At 40.0% G+C, this 19,802-nt stretch overlaps 1 protein-coding gene across 2 annotated transcripts in view; it reads right to left on the reverse strand.

The window, feature by feature from the left end:
* Window positions 1-14,908, reverse strand: part of TMEM108 (transmembrane protein 108) — a 301,039-nt gene extending 286,131 nt beyond the window's left edge. For both annotated transcript variants that reach the window (XM_043508912.1, XM_043508913.1), the window contains exon 1: window positions 14,831-14,908. The gene's annotated coding sequence lies outside the window, so the exon portion shown is untranslated. The remainder of the gene's footprint in view (window positions 1-14,830) is intronic.
* Between the last annotated feature and the right edge of the window lie 4,894 nt (window positions 14,909-19,802).

Consider the following 19,802-nt stretch of genomic DNA (forward strand, 5'->3'; position numbering starts at 1 on the left):
CTTGGACAGGCTCCTCCTGCCACTCACGCCCCTGCAGCTACACTCTACTTTTAGTGCACCAGCTCGATCAAGCGCAGGTATGTCTTTTCGAGCTGAAACATACAGCTCCCACTTGAAATGTAGCTGTAGCCCTTCTTGGTATCATTATCTGTTTACTATGGAGATTAAAGCTGAAGGTTTATCAAAAGGAAACAAATTTTTGAATAACTAGGTACTGTGCTACTGAAGTGATGATTCCAAAATAAATCCCAGGTTGATGACATTATGTAATATAAGGGAATCCTAGTGATGTTAGTGAGAGATCCAATATTACAGCCAAGTTATAAACTTTAAAGTCCATATTGTTATAACAAGTGCGGTGGCAGATCTTACACTGATGCATCCAAAGGGTGAGTTTATTCCTAACTAAAGAGCAAATCCTAGAATGTGCTACTGCCTCCCTGTGATGGTGCAACTATGTGATTTGAGGCACAAAGAGTGGAGAGATTATGTATGGCTAACAGAAACTGTTTCACTTATGGGAGGATTCTTAAAAGCGGGACCCTCAGTGCTTCTGTTTTTAGACATAATTTTAAAAGAGAGAGAGTGATCAGCCTGAACCTAAACCCCAAGTCTGGCATGGGTTCAAATTGAACCCAGATTTTGATCCAAATTTAGTGAATGGGCTATATTAGTACAATGGGGGTGAATCTGAACCCTGTATCCTTACGTTTGGAGGGTATGACACTCTGGGGTGCAATCCAGATCAGTGAGGGGCTATGTTACCCCTGCCCTGAAAGCTGGGGTGCCTCGCATTGCTTTGCTGCTGTAGATCCCACCGACGATGCTCACAAACAGCCTGCCAGCACACAGGTCACACCCTGAGTGTCTTTGTATAGGCACAGCCCTGATCCAGCCACACTCAAGCCATGTTACTTCTTGTAGGGTGACTCCGAATACACTCACAGTCTCAAATTTCCCCCAAAAAACATGTGTTCTGCACTGCCCAGCCCTCTCCTGGACAGTCCAGATATATTAGGTCCATTGCCCCTCTAAAGGAATCAATAAACAACAGTCTGCTACCTTAAATGCAGTTACCCAAGCAATTCACAACACTGGATCCTACAAAGAGAGAGATTTTAAGTGAGCACAAATATAAAGCATTGAAGTCAGAAATGGTTACAAGAGAAATAAAGATAAAACCCTAAACTTAAAATAGACTTGGTTCCAGGTGAAATTCTTACCACCGGTTCTCAGTAAAATTGCTGACCAAGTTTCAGGTCAGGATCTGTGCCCAAAGTCCACAGGCTGTTTCTTTTCTCTTCTTAGGTGGAAGAAAGAGAGAGCTAGGGAGAGATAACGTGGGGTGTTTTTGCCCCTCAGTTTTATAGTTCAGTCATCCTTTGAAATGCATTTTCCTGAGGGTTACCCCCAGCTAAAGTTCATTTAAACAGTAAAGAAGGTGACATGGTGTCCAGTGGTGAAAGAGGTCTCCTATCTTCCCACTCTTGATGTCTGAGGACCCTGTTTACAACTTAGATGTAAACTGAGGTAAACAGACATTCCTTTGTTTAGGACAAACCTGTTTAACAACTCTTCCCTAGGCAGGGCTGTGTGATTTTGAACATTTGCTAATAACCTCATATAGGAGGATTTCATAACTTTATATGTAACGTTTAATGTATAATGTTGCTACATACATTTCACCATGATTTTATTGACCAACAAGTTATTAGTTTTCAAATGATACTTCACAAGGCATATTTTGGACAAAGATTATTACAATGGTGCTTAGGGTGTGATTATGGGGGTATATTTGGTCACAGAGCATTCAAAACCAGGCCTGGATAGGAATCAGGATTAAAATTTTGCAGCTCAAACCTAAGTGTAGTTTTTTGTTTGTTATAAAACTTGATTTTATTATTTATCTTTGGAGGTGCATTTTATGTGACTAATTAGACTAAAATACATCACTATTGTTTTGGTGTTATTTTTTTAAACAAACCTTTGAACTTCACTTTTCAAAAGCTTTTTTTCACCCTAAATGTAAACTTTTCCACCTGTAAACCAGCACAGCAAAAAAAGAACTCACTTCCCCATTTTTGCTTTAGGTGCCAAGTATTTCACATACAGCTCTAAATCTAATCTGCCAAATTTCCCTCAGTACACATACTGAGTGAAATCTGACCCCCCAAAGGCACATTAGCAGATTTTAAAAAAATATATCACAAGATAGAAATAATATCTGGAAAGCAGGACAGAATTATACATCTCTCATCTTGTGATCATGCAGATATCAAGAAAAAATGCACAGACCTACAGAACTGTACCCACAGAAAGAAATATGAGAACACATCAGAGTCAGCAACTAATTCTGAGACCTGGCAAGCACTGAATTTAAAAGGCCATTTTGTATCATTCCCTTTTAGTTCTTTGTCATTCATACAGATCACAGACTTCACTGGCATTTTCTAGAAGACATATGGTTTATCTTTAGACCTCTCTTGAGGGCTAGTTTAGATTAAATCAGGGACAGGTGAACTTTTTTGTTTAATTTTGAATCCACTCTAACATCTTAGATTCAAAAGTTAGACTCCAGTATTGCTGGTTTCATGTTCTGGTTGGAGAATACTGAATAACAGAGCAGATAGGCTGTGATTATTTGTGTAAAAGAGGAAGAGAGAAAGAAATGGTGGATGCTGGTATGACGGTATCATCAAGTATGAGTATGGGATGGGTGCGTTACTCAAGAATGATTAAACCATGAGGAAGTTATACACTGTGATGGTTTATACTATTATGTTCACCATTTTTACAAGACTATGATAAATTTTGCCCAAAGTATGCCTTATGAGGTATCACTTGAAAAGTCATAATCTATTGAGTATTATTGTCTTGGAAAAATATGTGTATCAACACTGTATGTGAGGTTATACATTTCTATTGTGTAACATTTCTGTAACATGTTCCAGAGTTAGAAAGGCAGGTCCAAGCCAGTTTTTCAGGGGCAAAGACAGACTGGCACCCCCAGACAGGTATCAACACACTCAAGTGGGCTATCACTTACTTGAGCTGCCATTCTCCAGCAACAGAAAGGTGTGAACGAGAAATCTACATTTCATCACAGGGACAGTTCAACCCTCATGTCCACAAGAGACTACCTGTCACCTGCACCCCAGCAGGGGGTAATACTCAAAGAGGGGGCAGTGGTATAAATATGAAGACAGTAGTCTCTTCACCTCTCCTCCCATCTCTCTGCTCAATCATCAACAATTCTCAAAGAACTGAACTAAGGGGGAGTGGTCCCAGCTGAAAGGAGACCCAGCTTGTGAAATTTACAGCAGCATATGGCAAGACAAAACCTTTGCTTTAAAGTTGACCTAGCTTATTAAATTAGATATTAGCTTGGATATTACTCTTTTATTTTCTTTTGTAACTGTAGTGGGTGGCAGTCCCACTCCTATACTAGAGGGGGCTCCAGCAGGCCAGAGAGGCTGTGTGGGTGGGTGGCCAATCAGAGAAGGCTTGCTAGGGCGCCAATCAGAGGCTGAGTAAGAGATAGCCAATCAGGGCCAGGCTCAGCCCTATATAAAAGCTGCCCAGGACAGGAGAAGATAGTCTCTCTCAGGCCTTCAGAGAGTGAAGGTCTGTCTCTTGTCTGAGGGGACTAGCGGGCCGGGGCAAAGGGGAAGCGACGCAGGGAGAGAGGCAGACAAGGGGAGAGAAGGAGGGCAGAAAGGCTGCTGCTAAAGGGTCCCTAGGTTGGGACCCAGAGTAGAGGGTGGGCCTGCCTGGGTCCCCCCTGCACATACACCCAGCCCTTGGATGAGTGATAGTGGACTGCACTGGACCCCTGGCAAAAGGGGTTAGACTTTGGGGTGTCGTTGGCTGCTGTGGCTGGGTGAAGTGAAAGACTGCTGATAAACCCCTCCCCCCGTAAGGAGGTAAGTGAGGACTAGGGGGCAGTGTCTTGAAGAGGATGCCGCAAGAAGGGAGCAACGTGAGTCCAGGCGCCAAGAGAGAGTAAGAGGTGGATGGGATACCACTGGCAGAGGGTGCTCTGCATGAACTGAGCTAATTCCCAAGGATGAACAGCGGGAGGTGCTGTGGTGGTGAGTTCCAACCCTGTCACAGTAACCAATCCTGACTTTTATGCATCATCACTTAAAATCTATCTTTCTGTAGTTAAACTTCTCATTGTTTTATCTTAACCAGTGTGTTTGGACTAACGTGTGTGGGGAAACTCCATATGGGATACAGGGCTGGTGCATATTTCATTTTCCTTTGATGAAAGTGTGGACTTTCTATGACACTTGCATTGTTCAGTAGTGTGCTGGACAGTACAAGATGCACATTTCTGGGGGAAAGTCTGGGACTAAGAATTTGCAGGTGGTCAGAGCACTCATGTGTTTAACTGGGAGTGAATTTTGCATGCTGAAGGCTGTGTAAGAAACACTCAGGAGTAGATGTTCTGAGAGCACAGCAGTGAAAGGCACTGCAGGCTAAAGAGTTAAGGGGACACAGCTGTTCAACAGTCCAGATTATACCCTGGGTTATGTTACATACACATCATCCAAAATGTCTGCCACTAGAACCTTTATACCACACTATGTAATAGCTTTTCTGTAGCATACACAGAAAACAAGATTTTACATGTGTTAAAGTGAGTTTTAAAACTTTTTAATGGGATTGGGACTTGGTTTTATCCTTCCATCTGTAACGCCAGGTGCATTAGCTAATTAGTGCAGCTGTACAGGGCTCAGTTTTACTAGTTGTAAAAACGTCATGAATGTTAAGTCTGTTGCCTCTAGCAATGGAAGGACCTGTCATGAGTGCTGTGTGCCTCACTGGGAAGATAGGAATCTTCTTCTTCCAGTGGGATAAAGCTCCCATTGCTAGCCCTGTAGGACTGAAAGATCAGACTTGAATGCTGTGACATTTTTATGGCTAGAAGAGCCATTACCATTTTCGAGGCTCAGAAGGAAGGAGTGGGGAGATACGAGGGGGTTGTGGAATAAGAGGGTGTTCCCATTTGAAGACAGAAATGGGAATGTTGATTTTTTTTCCTTAAATGGGAGGTTTGGAATGTTAGAATAAGTCCCAAGGAGATGGATTAATTGGCAGAGTGCAAGTGCAGTGATCAAAGGTGAATGATAAAATCCTTTATCGCATGGCTTTTACATTTGCTACATAGATTTGATACACACACCATACATGTTCCAACTTGGCTTTTAGAGGGTGCTGTCTGACCCCTATTAGATAGCACAGGGTTTTAAAAATTGAAGGATATTACTGTCACAGAAGTTAGAAATAGAAGAGGAGACCTATTAGCCTATGCAGTACATCTTGCTAGCTGTGAAGGATTGTTCCCCTAAATTAACTAGTGATTTGTTCAGCCATGTTTTAATTTTAGCATTTCAAGATGCAAAATCAGTCTTCTACAATGATGAGCTATCCAAAGAAGTATTTTTCCCTCTGAGAGCAAAAAATCTGTAGCTTGTTTTGCAAATCTGTTACTGTATTTTGAAATCATTTACCTACCACCTGGGAACATTACAAATTTGACACATGGTACTGTTATTGCCTGCCTCCTGGCAAAAAGTGTAGAGCATCTACATGAAATAAGAGGGTGGAAAAAGGAGCATAGTGTTCCTCCTAATAGAGCCCATGTTCTTAAACTGTTCCTGAACTACTAAACCAAGCATATGGGGAGGGTCCAACATTTTCACTCTAGGATACTTACAGTTAGGCATCTAAATCAGTAGCCTGTTTTTCAGACTTGGCTGACAACCATGCAAGTTTTCGGTGCACAGCACAACTGAAAACCAGGGGCATTATTTTTTCTTGTCTAATAGGTGCCCAGTTTCAGGCATTCACCTTTGAAAACTCTGAGCAAAATACCTTTCAATGGCCAAAACCAAAATAACTGGGTTGGCTATGAAACATCCATATGACTTCAAAAAAGGGGGGGAAGGTTATGACATGATGATGATACACAGGCTTCAAAAATTATTTCAAGACCTTTTAACATCCCGCCCAGTTTACTTTTTAAATTAATCAACCTAAAGCTAGTCTGGGAGTTGCATAAGAACCTGAAGTGTAGGCAGATTATAACTTACAGAAGAATACAATTGCTATAAATATCACCGATACTTGAGCTGATATCCTCTGTCTCATTCCCTTCAATAAACTACCAATCTGTTTTGGGGGCATTATTTTAGTGTCTGATTCATTTTGCTAAACAAATGGAACCAGTTGAATGAACTGGGTACATCTAGAGAATAAATGACAGCATATGTCTGAAGTGAAAGTGTAGACACCGATTTCGGTCAGCAACTTTGTATCAAATATAAATTATGGGTGCATTTTAGTAGACTAGGAATTTACAAAGCTCAATCATTTCCTTTATCTTACAATATTATGAATCTGATATTTTAGCACACTCCTGAAACTGATGTAAACATTGTTGGAGAAAAACTGCATATTTATCCATATTCCTTCATGATCTCATTTTTCTTACCATTTCTCTTATAGTTGGCATTCTGGCCTTATCTAATGCAAGGTCACAACAGCCTCTTTCACAGCTGTTTTCCACTTGCTTCGCACTATCCCTGATTCTACAAATCTCGCATTATTAAAGCTAGAGTTAGCCCAACTCCTGCTCAATATAGAGGCCTGCATCCAAGTTCTCTTTATCTACTTCCACAGCATGAAAGGACAAGTGGTATGGCAAAAAAATCCTACAGTGGAATCCAGCATAGCTTCACATTAGGCAAAAGCATCGTCAGAATGACAGTAAGATCAACCAATGGAACTTCCCTTCTGTATGACAAAAACCTGCTCTCTCATTCCAGTCTGAGCCTGGAAAAGAGACTGACAGAGCACAAAATTATGTGGTTTGTATGCATTTTCTCAGGTTTGCCAGGGAGGGCCAGGGTGTTAAGAAAATTAGTGAAATGGGTTCTCTCAAACGTATACAGAGATATTTAAGGGTTTTTTAAACAGACACTTCAGAAATCATTTTCCCATGCATTTCCCAGCAGCAATAAGGTAATAGCACATAACTGCTTCATCAAAATATAGTCTGATCGTTATGTATTTATGCCAAACACACAAAGCATTTGGCTGTGTTACTGAGCTGCTTAGGTCCAGGAAAGTTAAATATAACATTAAACCAAACTCACTTCTAGCAGATGCTAGTGTAAAACCTCAAGTGAGCAAAAGTGTGCTGAGGGGGAGTTACAGGGCCAGATTCTCCACTGGAGTAAATCCATGTAGCTCCCTGAAGTCAATGGAATGACTCCAAGTAACACCAGTACCTCAGATCTGGCCCATAGTGTTCAAGATTTCAGCAACTGCCTTTTCACCAGCAAGCTTGCAGGGGGGCAGTGTTGCCAAAAGGCTCCATAGTTACACCGACCTAACCCTCCATGTAGAAAGCTCTCTCAGCTGGAGAGCTTCTCCCATCGACATAGCTACCACCTTTCAGGGAGGTAGTTCTCTCCCATCATCTTAGAGCATCTTCATTAACACACTCCAGACATGCAGCTGTGCCAATGCAGAGTTTTTAAGTGTAGACATGCCCTTAATCTGTGCCTGACAGGCTTTCGCTACACTGGGCTTTTGTCAGCAACACTTTTGTCACCCTCTCCCTTGAAAAGCACTGGTGTAAACAGTGCTTTGTTGGCAGGAGAGTCTCAGCTGCTGTTTGTTGGCAGCAACACTGCATCTTTTAGCAGCACAGCTGTAGTGGCGCAGTTGTATCACTAAAAGGTGCATAGTGTAGATGTAGCCTAAGTGATTTAAATCGAGGGTTGATTACACTATCAATCCAGGACTTGAAAGATAAAGACTTAGTCAGATAATGACTGGCTTTCCCACTGGAAGTAGGAGATCTGGCAAGTCTGCAGCTAGATAGTTATCATCCTTGTAATAATGCATTCCATTAGCCAGCATTTGTTGGCGGTAACCCTATGACTTCAGTAGCCACCTTCCCAATTGTAGCTACTTCCTGAGGGGAAGTGTGGAGATAAAAGGTAGGGGATCAATACTCGACACATCTGGAAAACAAAAAGCCAGCATAAGTCAAGCAAATTAAAAACTGAGACAGCATGGAGTGTCTTGCATCCCTGACCTTTAGAAAACAGGACTTTTCTCTTTGAATTTATCAGTATCCCCAGAAAGTATTCATGATTAAAGAGCTTTTCCCCTCCCTCTACATTTAACAAGTATATTCAGCCCCCACACAGCTTTTCAAGCTGACTTTTCTATGCAGATAATCCATTACACTGGAGAGAGAAGACCCCAGGCTAGTACTTAGATGGAAATGCTGTTTCTTTAGGGTTAATGGCCATCAACACATTTTAGAAATCTTCCTTCTGCATTGTAAATATGCTCTGTCTTATTGATTGCAGACTGACCAGCAGTTCCACTGCACAGCAAAGAGGAAAGCAGCCTGGAGCACACTGCAGGGAAGTTGTCCTTATTTCTTTGACAAGGGATTAATCCTCCTACTGTCATGCAGGAAATAAGTCTTTAAAAGTGACACTAGGGAAGGAAAAAATCAACATTTGGGGTGAGAGTGGGAAGACTGTCTCAAGTGAAAATTCCTTAAAGCTGGCCAAAGGCACATAGCCACTTTACTGTCTCATTTTATTTTCTCCTTTATATCAAAGGTAACAGATTTGCAATGGCAACAGCTCAAGCAGCAGATTCTATTATGGCCTAATATTTAAATCCCTGCAATAGGAAACCTGGTGCTATTACTGAGCACAGGGTATAACAGATCTAGATGACTGTCGGTGTTCTATCCTATGCAGTGTAGTTGTGGCTGTGTCAGTTCCAGGATATTAAAGAGACAGGGTAGATGAGGAAATACCAGGCTTTAGCATCACAGTGCCCTTTTTCAGGTACTCGGAGTACCTTTTCCAGACCAGAAGAAGAGTTCTGTGTGGCTCAAAAGCTTTGTCTCTCTCTAACGGAAGTTGGTCCAATAAAAGATATTACTTCCACCTCCCCTTGCATTCTGTCCTTGCATACATTACAGTGCTGGATTCCTTGCAGAAAGCTAATTTGAAGGACCACAAAATGAAACTCAATGGGCCTGATTCTGTTCACACACCAGTGAAATGCCATTGATTTCAAGTCAGTTATTCCTTTTACATCAGTGTAACTGAGAGGAGGCCTAAGGCCCATTGTTCCTCCTCTCATCCTCATACTGCACCTGAGTTTCATTATTTAGATCTCCAGGAATGGGGAATAAATAAATACTATATATTAAAATAAGAGAGCAAAGGGGAAAGTAATCAGAGGATATAGAGGAAATAATATACATTCTAGACCACTGGAATCTAGTGCTTTAATCTAGGAAATGAGCTGGAATTATTTCTTCATGCCACACCATCCAAAAATAGCATCTCTATCCAAATCAGCAATTTAATGCTAAAAAACAATATTTACTTTCCATTCCCCCTCATGAATAATGGAGGACATCTGATTTCTTGTTCACACTGTCAGCATTAAGATAAACAGCAGTAGTTTACTAGCAAGGGTTTGTGTAGGGAGTATGGGGGAGGGAATCTTGTGGGGGGGGGAAATAATGGTGCAACCCTTTCCCTCTTGCTATTGCAGTAGCTTTTGATGCATTGTTTTCAGTTGTACTTTTACTAGTTAATTAATTAACAAAGGGATGTTTCTGTTTCTGATGCACATATAGGGCCAAATCTTGCCCCAGCTGTTTGTGTATGGGGAGCAGGAATGTTGCAGGAATTCTGTAGATACTTGCAGGTAAGATGCGCTGCATAATGCACTTTGTAGCTACCTCAACAGGAGCCGCTTGCATTCTTGGCTAGCATTTGCACCCAACCATAGTAGGCGCACCAGGTTACTCAGGCCGTACTGGATACACACCCTAGCTCGCAGACCTGGCTATTTCCACTTAGCTAGACATCTCACCTCTCTAAAAATCAACCCAATGTTAGGCAGAAGCCCGCCCTACTATCTTCACCAGTGGAGAAGAGTCTACTTAAACCCTCTTCCTCTTCAGTGGACCAGAGAGCAAGGGGAAGATCTGATTCTCCTCTTATACCTTGTGAACTCTTTGCACACTTCCTTTCAGCTACCCTCTAGTTTATATGGGTGTACATAGAAGAATCAGGTGCACAGTAAGTAATGTTTGTGGAAATACCATTCTTTTCAAATGCCTACTCAAAGAGGGAAAAAATTGACTTAAGAAAATTTTTTTAACTTTATTTAACTTGTAGAATGAGCATCTTGAATGGAAAACCAGAGAAATGAAGAGTACCCACAAATGGTCCTGCCCCTTTTGCTGGCAAGGCTGATAAAACACCTTCATGACAGATTCTGTATTGCCAATCCCAAACATTCAAAAAAATAATCATACATCAGACCTCAAAACATTTAAACTCATGTAAAAATCATGAGATTTTAAAAGAAATAATAAATTTGGGGTCCATTTTTTCTATCTTCTGGGTTTTGAATCTTTAGGATACAGTCAGGTCACATTTTTCAGCTCTTCTCTGCAACCTCTTAGCCTGAGGGATAGAAATGTATTTTTATAAAAGAGAAATTATGAGCTTGCCACAGAACAACATGATTCCACAAGCTGGGCCTTTAAGAAAACACCAACTCTAGGTAAAAATCACAAAAGTTGGTAACTGCAGATTATAATGTTAAAAGATTCAAATCCATTCCCCCTACATAGATAGATCAGGCAAAGAGCCTCATCTCCAATGATATTGGAGATTCCTGGTCAAACTTGTTGCCACTGATCTGCTGGCTAGGAAGAAATGTCCTGGTCTCTAGGTCAGAGTGGTATTAATAAGCACTGTACTTTTCTTAGTTTAAATGAATCAGGGAAGACCCTGCACTGTTTCTCACTCGTGCACACAGAGGTAATGTACAAAATGTATCCCCTTCCCAGGCTTTGACTTTATTCTTAGCTGAACTAGCGAAGCCTTGAGTCAGGACTGTACTTAACAAATACAAAAACCTTAGCCTGAGCTTCTTCCTGAGTTGGCTTGTCCCAGGGTTTTTCTATGACAAATTTCCTGTCTCATGGGTGGCGGGTAACATAGGCTGGGAAACAATTTCACAAAGATGAAGAAAAATTGAGTCAGATCAGTTGTGGAGAATTTTTAAATAGGAAAAAAGTGAATGAGAATTGGGAAATGTTTCAGTACATTTTTAGATGCTCAAAGTCACAATCCCACAATCGAAAAATGACAGGTTTCAGAGTAGCAGCCGTGTTAGTCTGTATTCGCAAAAAGAAAAGGAGTACTTGTGGCACCTTAGAGACTAACAAATTTATTAGAGCATAAGCTTTCATGAGCTACAGCTCACTTCATCGGATGCATTTGGTGGAAAAAACAGGAGAGATTTACACACACACACACACACACACACAACATGAAACAATGGGTTTATCATACACACTCCTTTCCCCGCCCTGCTGCTGGTGATGGCTTATCTTAAGTGATCACTCTCCTTACAGTGTGTATGATAAACCCATTGTTTCATGTTCTCTGTGTGTGTGTGTGTGTGTGTGTATATAAATCTCTCCCCTGTTTTTTCCACCAAATGCATCCGATGAAGTGAGCTGTAGCTCACGAAAGCTTATGCTCTAATAAATTTGTTAGTCTCTAAGGTGCCACAAGTACTCCTTTTCTTTTTACAATCGAAAAAGAAGGCCACACTGGAAAACAGTCCGGCTTATAGGCAAAGTGAAAACATCTATAAGAATGTGTTTTTTAAAATGGAAGAAAGGGGAAATTGATAGTAATGAATGTAAAACTAGGAATTGTAACAAAAAAAGTGTGAAGGGAAACAATATGAGAAATCTATGGCCCCTGAGTTAAGGACAATAAGGAGTTTTTTCCAGTATAGTAGGAACAAAAGAAATCCTAAATGGTATTGGTCCATTACTAATGGAAATAGAATTCTCAATAATGCAAAGAAGTCAGTGTTCAATCAATACCTCTGTTCTGTATTTGGGGAAAGACTTATCATATAATGAAATATTTTCCATTACAACAGTAACTCAGAAGGATGTTAAGCAGCAGCTACTAAAGCTAGCCATTTATCAGCAGATCCAGATAATTTGCACCCAATAGTTTTAAAAAGTTGGCTGAGGAGCCTTATTGATTTTAAATAAGTCTTGGATAACTTGGGTAAGGTCCAGAGGACTGGAAGAAAGCTAATTCTGTGCCAATATTTTTTAAAAGGTACACCTGATGACCCAGGTAATTATGTTTATCAGCCTGACATCTATCCCTGGAAAAAAATTGAAATAAAAATTTGGCTGATACAGGTAACAATGTTGTTGTGACATACTTAGACTTCTGTAAAGCATTTGACTTGGTAGGTACCACGTGATAGTTTGATTAAGAAACCAAAATGATACAAAATCAACATGGCACATATTAAACAGATTAAAAACTGGCTAGTTGATGGGTCCCAAAATTTAACTAAATGGAGAATCATCACTGAGTGGGTGTATTTCTAATAAAGGAATATCCAGTAGAGACCTCTGTATTTGGCACTGGTGAGATTGCTACTGGAATACTGTGTCTAGTTCTTGTGTCCACAATTCAAGATGGATGTTGATAAATTTGAGAAAGTTTAGAAAGAGCCACAAGATTGGAAAAAGATTGGAAAACCTGCCTTCTAGTGAAGGTGCTCAATTTGTTTATCTTAACAAAGAAATGTTTAAGGGGTGACTTGATCACAGCCAGTGCTTGGAATTGTGCTAGACAAATTCAAACTAAAAAATAAAGTGCACATTTTTGACAGTGAGGGTGATTCACCAAGAGAACAATTTACCATGGTAGATTCTCTATCACTAGAAATTTTTTATTGAACATTCAATTTTGTTCTAAAAAATATGCTCTAGTTCAAACAAGAATGAATTCAAGGAAACCCTATGGTGTTATATAGGAAGTCAGACTAGATTATCACAATGGTCCCTCTTGGATTTATAATCTATGAAAGTCTACATCCAGTCACAAATCCAACTGCTGTAAAAAATCAGACATGGAAAGGTAGATGTAACTGAGTGGAACGTAACTGGTTATTTCCACTTCAGCTAATACATTAATTCAAGACAGATCAAAAAAGACAAGCCAACAGCTGCTTTGAAAAGGGCTACATCTGATATTTTAATTATTCTGCATTTTAAGTAACCCAATTTAACTAAGTAACCCAAGTAACTATCTGATATGAATTCATCAAACAAGAGCCTGCATTCTAAACTGTATTATGTGAAAATAGTCAGAACTGTCCTCATTGGAAATGCTTTTGACCTCCACATGGGGAAGAATGTATGATTCCCCATGGTGGGGGGGAACCTACAGATTGCAGAGTTGCTTTCTTAAAGCTGCATGGCTATACTGAGATGTCCACCTCCTGTGATGCCTGTAAGTATTTCATCCTTTATCTATTGTGGGAAATGATGTTTGCAAGACCCCATCAGAAGTATTGAAAATGTATACAGCTGACATTTACTGGGTCTGTCTGAAGCTTGAAATGCAACCCCTACCCCACAACCCTTATTTTAAATATTGAATCATTGTTAATTGTAAAATAGTCTAACCCCAAGTTGCTTATGGGGTGCTTTTGCTTTACATAGGTATGACAACCAGCTCAGATAAAAGCTTTAAAAGGAGGGAGCTCCAAACAATACTTCTAAAGGAGTAAATAAGAGCAGAAAAGGAGAGAGGCAAATGAGGTGTGATTAATACCACCCAGTTCTACAAACACACACAGAAGATTTCCCAAACTTTTGTACCACTTGCATTGAAACATTTTGAAAGCGTACATAATCACTTGTCTTCATATTATAGATATTTTAAAAAGATTTTATGTATTTTCATGCTTACTTAGAAAACTTCCTTCTGTTTTTTTCAAAAATAATTTAATCTGATAGTTTGTGAGATGTTTAGCTTTAGCTCACAAAATAGCAACTATTTAAAACACCCAAAGCAAATACAGCAAGATCTGTATTAAGCGACCACTCTAGGGAACAAATTGGTTGCCTGATGGAGATAATAATCCAAAAAAGGAGGAACAAAACTTTATTTAGTACACGATAAGATACTCTGCAGCAGTCTCCTGTGAAAAGTTTCCCTGTAGCTTACTCCAATTAGTGGTAGAATTAAGAGCATTGAGCTAATGTAGAAAATATAGAGGATAAAAATTACTGTTGGCATAAGCAGATTGTTCCACTACAATCAATCTTGTTTCTGTGCCTGCTTAACTCAGTTGACACTGATCCAGAGTTCAGTATATCTATTACTCCATTTTAACTTAAACTTTTTTAAACTGAAATTTTAATAAATTAAGCTCATGCAAAGGTATAATTAAAGGCTTGACCATCCCATTATTTGCAGACATGTAACACTTACTGAAGTGAACACAGGCTGCATGAATGCAATTGGCTGGATACCTGGTCACAAGAAGAACTGAGACCATTTAAAAAAAATCCACTTGATTGAACCACTAAGATGGTTAAACTGAGTAACCATATTGCTCTATCTTTTGACCTTCCTCATCCTATCCCAATCCCTAACTGATTACACCATTTTTAAAGTGAGGCCACTATCCTGTAACTGGATCTGCTAGTGTGGGACCCTGCGCCCATTCAGAACCTCACTGAAGACAAGATAGCTTACAAACAAAGGCCTCCTTGGGATAGTGATGATGTCTGACTGTTCTATAAAAACCTACCATTCTTTTGGGTGCTGTAAAAAAGAATAAAGTAATAATACAATGAGAAAGATCTACTGTAGGTAAAGTCCCCACTCAAATAATCATACAGTAATAGGTAAGCACTTACCTGGATCTCACTGGAGAGCTCAAATCATCTCCTCTGAGATGGACACAAAATTGACCCAGCAGTTCTGACACCAGTTACTAAAGGAGGAAAAAAAATAAAATACATAGAAATATCTCAAAGGCACTGAATGATAACCATTCCAGGCACCTCCAGTGTGAACATACAATTGCACCAACATTGCAAAGGTACAATGGAACCTGGTCCCTGATCATTTGCTGAGAAGGGGAGGGATCTAATTTCATTTAGGAATGGGACTTTAAGACTTGTTACCATCTCTATTTGTCTGTTGTGGCAAAGTGTTAATCTGTCCCAGAGAGATTTGGAAAAAATATGCAGCTGCAGAATAGGACATTCTATAATTTCTCCATTTATGTTTCTTTATGCTCTTCTGAGTTTATCCCTTTCTTTTATGACCTCTGCAGGAGTTGGAATTGGGGTTATTAACATCCATTTTGATTTGCTGTCTTTGTCTACAGCTGTAGGTGCTGTTATGATAACCTCCATTATAAGTGGTATTTGAATTGGTTTCTTATATTATCTTTTCCAATCTAACATCATGTTATAATTTTTTACGGTCACATAGAGATCAGAAACCTACATTCCGGAGGCCATCAGCTCTGTGAACCTCAGAGCCACAGTGTTTGCTAGTAAATCATAGCTACAACCAGTTTAAAGGTGAGCAGTTCCTATCTTCTTTCATAAGATTGTCTGACCATTGTAGCTCCCAGCTGCACATTCTGACCATAATTTAGATCTCTAAGATGCCTGATAAACGGGTGCAGAGGTCTATAGGGAAGGTGTAACACTGTCACTTGGCACAGATTATGGCCTGTTTATGGCCTCAAACATTGTATGTGGCATACACAAAAACCAGTAGGAGAACACTTCAACCTCCCTGGACACACAATAGCAGATTTAAAGGTGGCCATCCTGTAGCAAACAAAACTTTGGGACCAGACTTCAGAGAAACTGCCAAGCTTCAGGTCATTTGCAAATTTGACACTATTGGCTCAGGATTAAACAAAGACTGTGAATGGCTAGCCAACTACAAAAGCAGTTTCTCCTCCCTTGATGTTCACACAAACTGCTAGAAGAGGGCCTCATCCTCCCTGATTGAACTAACCTCGTTATTCCTAGCCTGATTCTTGCTTGCATATTTATACCTGCCTCTAGAAATTTCTACTACACACAGCTGACAAAGTGGGTTTCACCCACAAAAGCTTATGCTCCATTACGTCTGTTAGTCTATAAGGAGCCACAGAACTCTTTGCTGCTACAACAGATGCTCTGACTTTATAGAGACAGTCTTGTTTTGGGGGGGCTTTTTCTTATATAGGTACCTCTTACTCCCCCCACCCCCACTTCCTGTCCCAATTTTTCACACTTGCTATCTGGTCATCCTAACAGCAGATGGACCTAGAATGTGTTTAGGGAGCAAATGCTGTACAAAACCAGACATCTGTTGTAATTTTGTAAAATTGCCATATTTTAAATGTATTATATATTTGAACTGTATTAACTCCAATGTCCATGTCACAAGGAATTTTCCTTTAAGGTGATGCCATCACTCAAAGGACTTTGCTAGTTTTAAAAAAAAGTTGAATACACAAAATACACATGCATTAAAATCAAAGAGGAAGCACTTTATGTACTCTAGAGCACGTTATTAATTTTGAAACCATTCACATGGTCATGTCTATCCTTATAATACAATTTCTTTCCAAATCTAGCACTACTAGGTTTCAACCTTTTATATTTAATCCATATGCCCTGTAATTATAAAGAAATGAATATTTTATCTCCTATTTTATGATAACCCCAGGTTGTTTAATTTTAGAACATGAACCATATTTTAAGAAATGCATTAAAATGTAATATATCAACTAAAATAGCTTGGCTTATTAAATAAATGGATTGCCAGAGTCTGATCCTTAAGGCACTTTCTTCAGGGACTGTGCTTCCACATAGTTCCTATTACTGTTGTCCCCAAACAATGGGGGATTCACACTGCAGAGCTGTTCACCACATAAGATAATCCAAGCTGTGTCAATACTACATTATGATGGGGAAAACCAAGGGGGACAGTCACACAGAGTAGCTCCCCATCACAAGCCCTGCCCTTTCCTGTCTCACCTGCCCATACCCAACATGTACCATGGCGGGGGCTCCTATACAATCTGGGATAACAAAGACAATGTCATAAAGTTGGTGCTTCCATCCCTTTCCAACCCCCATCTGTCCTGTGTGGCTTCTCTCCACACATATACTTGAATAGGGGAATGCAACCCTGATCATCAAGATTTTGATCTGAAGTCAATGGGAAAACTCACATTGACTTCACTGGGCTTTGAATCAGGCTCCTATTCATATAGCTACTATGTGGAAACCAGGTCACAAGACCTGTAAGGATAACTAAATACTAACAAAAGCACAAGCTAGTCTTGAAAAAATCTCAAATATTGTGAAAAAGCAAACTAGCTATCCTATTCTACAGCAATGGTCCAATACCATTCATGCAGTAGTACTTCTGATGTGTTTTGGACCATTACAGCCATTTTTTTATATGTGAACTTAGCTTGTGTGACTGGCTGAGATCAGTCTGAGATGGTGCAGCTTCCAGGAAAAGAAAAACCAAAGACACAGCAGAGGACAACTCTGTTGTGATTTTACGTCTAGTGACTTTTACATTATGCTCTTTTCAACATTTTAGTCATTCATTTTCCAAATGTATAGGAAATGTCTGTCCTGGCCTTTAGACACTGTATAGTTAATTAAAATGCAAGCAGACACTGGATAGGTCAGAAATCCTTCAGTGCACCCATATAAACTTCATTCCTTTCCATTTCATAACTTTTCAACCTCACCCACTGAAAAACATGGGACATGTCATACCGCATGCCCTAAAGGGCAGTAGATCCTGGCTTCCTTTGGCAAATCCACACAAAGATATAAGAGCTTTTTTTCCTGGTCTCAGATAAGGCATTAAGCTGATATGTTCCCAAAACAAGCCCCTTAAGAAGAACAGCATTAGGCCTAATCATGTGGATTACTTCATCACTAGTCATTAACAATCCCTCTGCAGATAACAGTGAGCAGTGATAGGTCTCAAGTGATGTTAACATTCTTGTGGTGAGATTACAATAGAACACCAGAGTTATGAACTGACCAGTCAACTACACTCCTCAATTTGGAACCAGAAGTACACAATCAGACAGCAGCAGAAACAGGGAGGGAAAAAAGCAAATACAGTACAGTACTGTGTTAAATGTAAACTACTAAAACAATAAAGGGAAAGCAGCATTTTTCTTCTGCATAATAAAGTTTCAAAGCTGTATTAAATCAATGTTAAGTTGTAAACTTTTAAAAGAATAACCATAACATTTTGTTCAGAGTTATGAACGTTTCACAGTTATGAACAACCTTCATTCCTGAGATGTTCATAATTGTACTTCTAATTTAAAAACTGGAATTTCATGAAGCTGTTCTCTCCCACAACCAAAGGAATTAGAGATATCAATGCCACACTTTGATCTTCATTTGCTTTGGTGTAACATCTGCTGAAATCAAAGGAAGCTGCTGTCTGAGATGAAGTAGTATTAGATTTGACATAGAAACCTGTGATTGGCTATAGGGAACAGAATGCTGAAGGCCATGCCATTTATTCTTAGGGGACTAAGAATAAAAAGAGGATGTGCATTTATTAAGAGTTTTCCATTAAGAACTCAAATCTCAGATGTCAAGGTCACTGCGTTTAGTAAAAATCAATACTCTAGACCACGCATTGCAATGATTCACACCCCATGTGTCACCAAGCGTACGTCGGATGCAATTCAAGATCAAGAGTCATCTTGGTCATGGATAGAAAAGTTAACAGCTAAGGATGCTGTTGTTTCCCAAAAAATTAGTTACCTCAATGCACCACTGATGCAGATGAGTTAATACTAGTTTCTTTGGTTATTGTTTATTATCTAGTGATCTTAAACTGCAATAATTAGCCAAGGCAAAAACTCACCAGTCTCCTGAGTCAGTGAGAGGTTTTCATAATATTATGGAAACCGGGGATAGAGCCATCTCTCAGTCTGAAAACTGTAGGAAAAAATGCTCCATCTTCTCTAATTGAGTTTCATCTAGTTGCATAATTGGTGGGATAACTCACATGACTGGAGTACTGTCATGGATGGATATAAACTGTTCAGGAAGGACAGGCAGGGCAGAAAAGGTGGGGGAGTTGCATTGTATGTAAGAGAGCAGTATGATTGCTCAGAGCTGCAAAAAAACCTGAGTCTCTGGATTAAGTTTAGAAGTGTGAGCAACAAGGGTGATGTCATGGTGGGAGTCTGCTATAGACCACCAGACCAGGGGGATGAGGTGGACGAGGCTTTCTTCAGGCAACTAACGGAAGTTACTAGATCACAGGCCCTGGTTCTCATGCGGGACTTCAATCATCCCAATATCTGCTGGAGAGCAATACAGCGGTGCACAGACAATCCAGGAAGTTTTTGGAAAGTGTAGAGGACAATTTCCTGGTGCAAGTGCTGGAGGAACCAATTTGGGGCAGAGCTCTTCTTGACCTGCTGCTCACAAACAGGGAAGAATTAGTGGGGGAAGCAAAAGTGGATGGGAATCTGGGAGGCAGTTACCATGAGATAGTAGAGTTCAGGATCCTGACACAAGGAAGAAAGGAGAGCAGCAGAATACAGACCCTGGACTTCAGAAAAGCAGACTTTGACTCCCTCAGGGAACTGATGGGCAGGATCCCCTGGGAGAATAACATGAGGGGGGAAAGGAGTCCAGGAGAGCTGGCTGTATTTTAAAGAGTCCTGATTGAGGTTGCAGGAACAAACCATCCCGATGTATAGAAAGAATAGTAAATATGTCAGGCGACCAGCTTGGCTTAACAGTGAAATCCTTGCTGATTTTAAACACAAAAAAAGAAGCTTACAAGAAGTGGAAGATTGGACAAATGACCAGG

This window comes from Dermochelys coriacea, chromosome 2 (genome assembly GCF_009764565.3).
Source record: "Dermochelys coriacea isolate rDerCor1 chromosome 2, rDerCor1.pri.v4, whole genome shotgun sequence".
Taxonomy (NCBI): Eukaryota; Metazoa; Chordata; order Testudines; family Dermochelyidae; genus Dermochelys; species Dermochelys coriacea.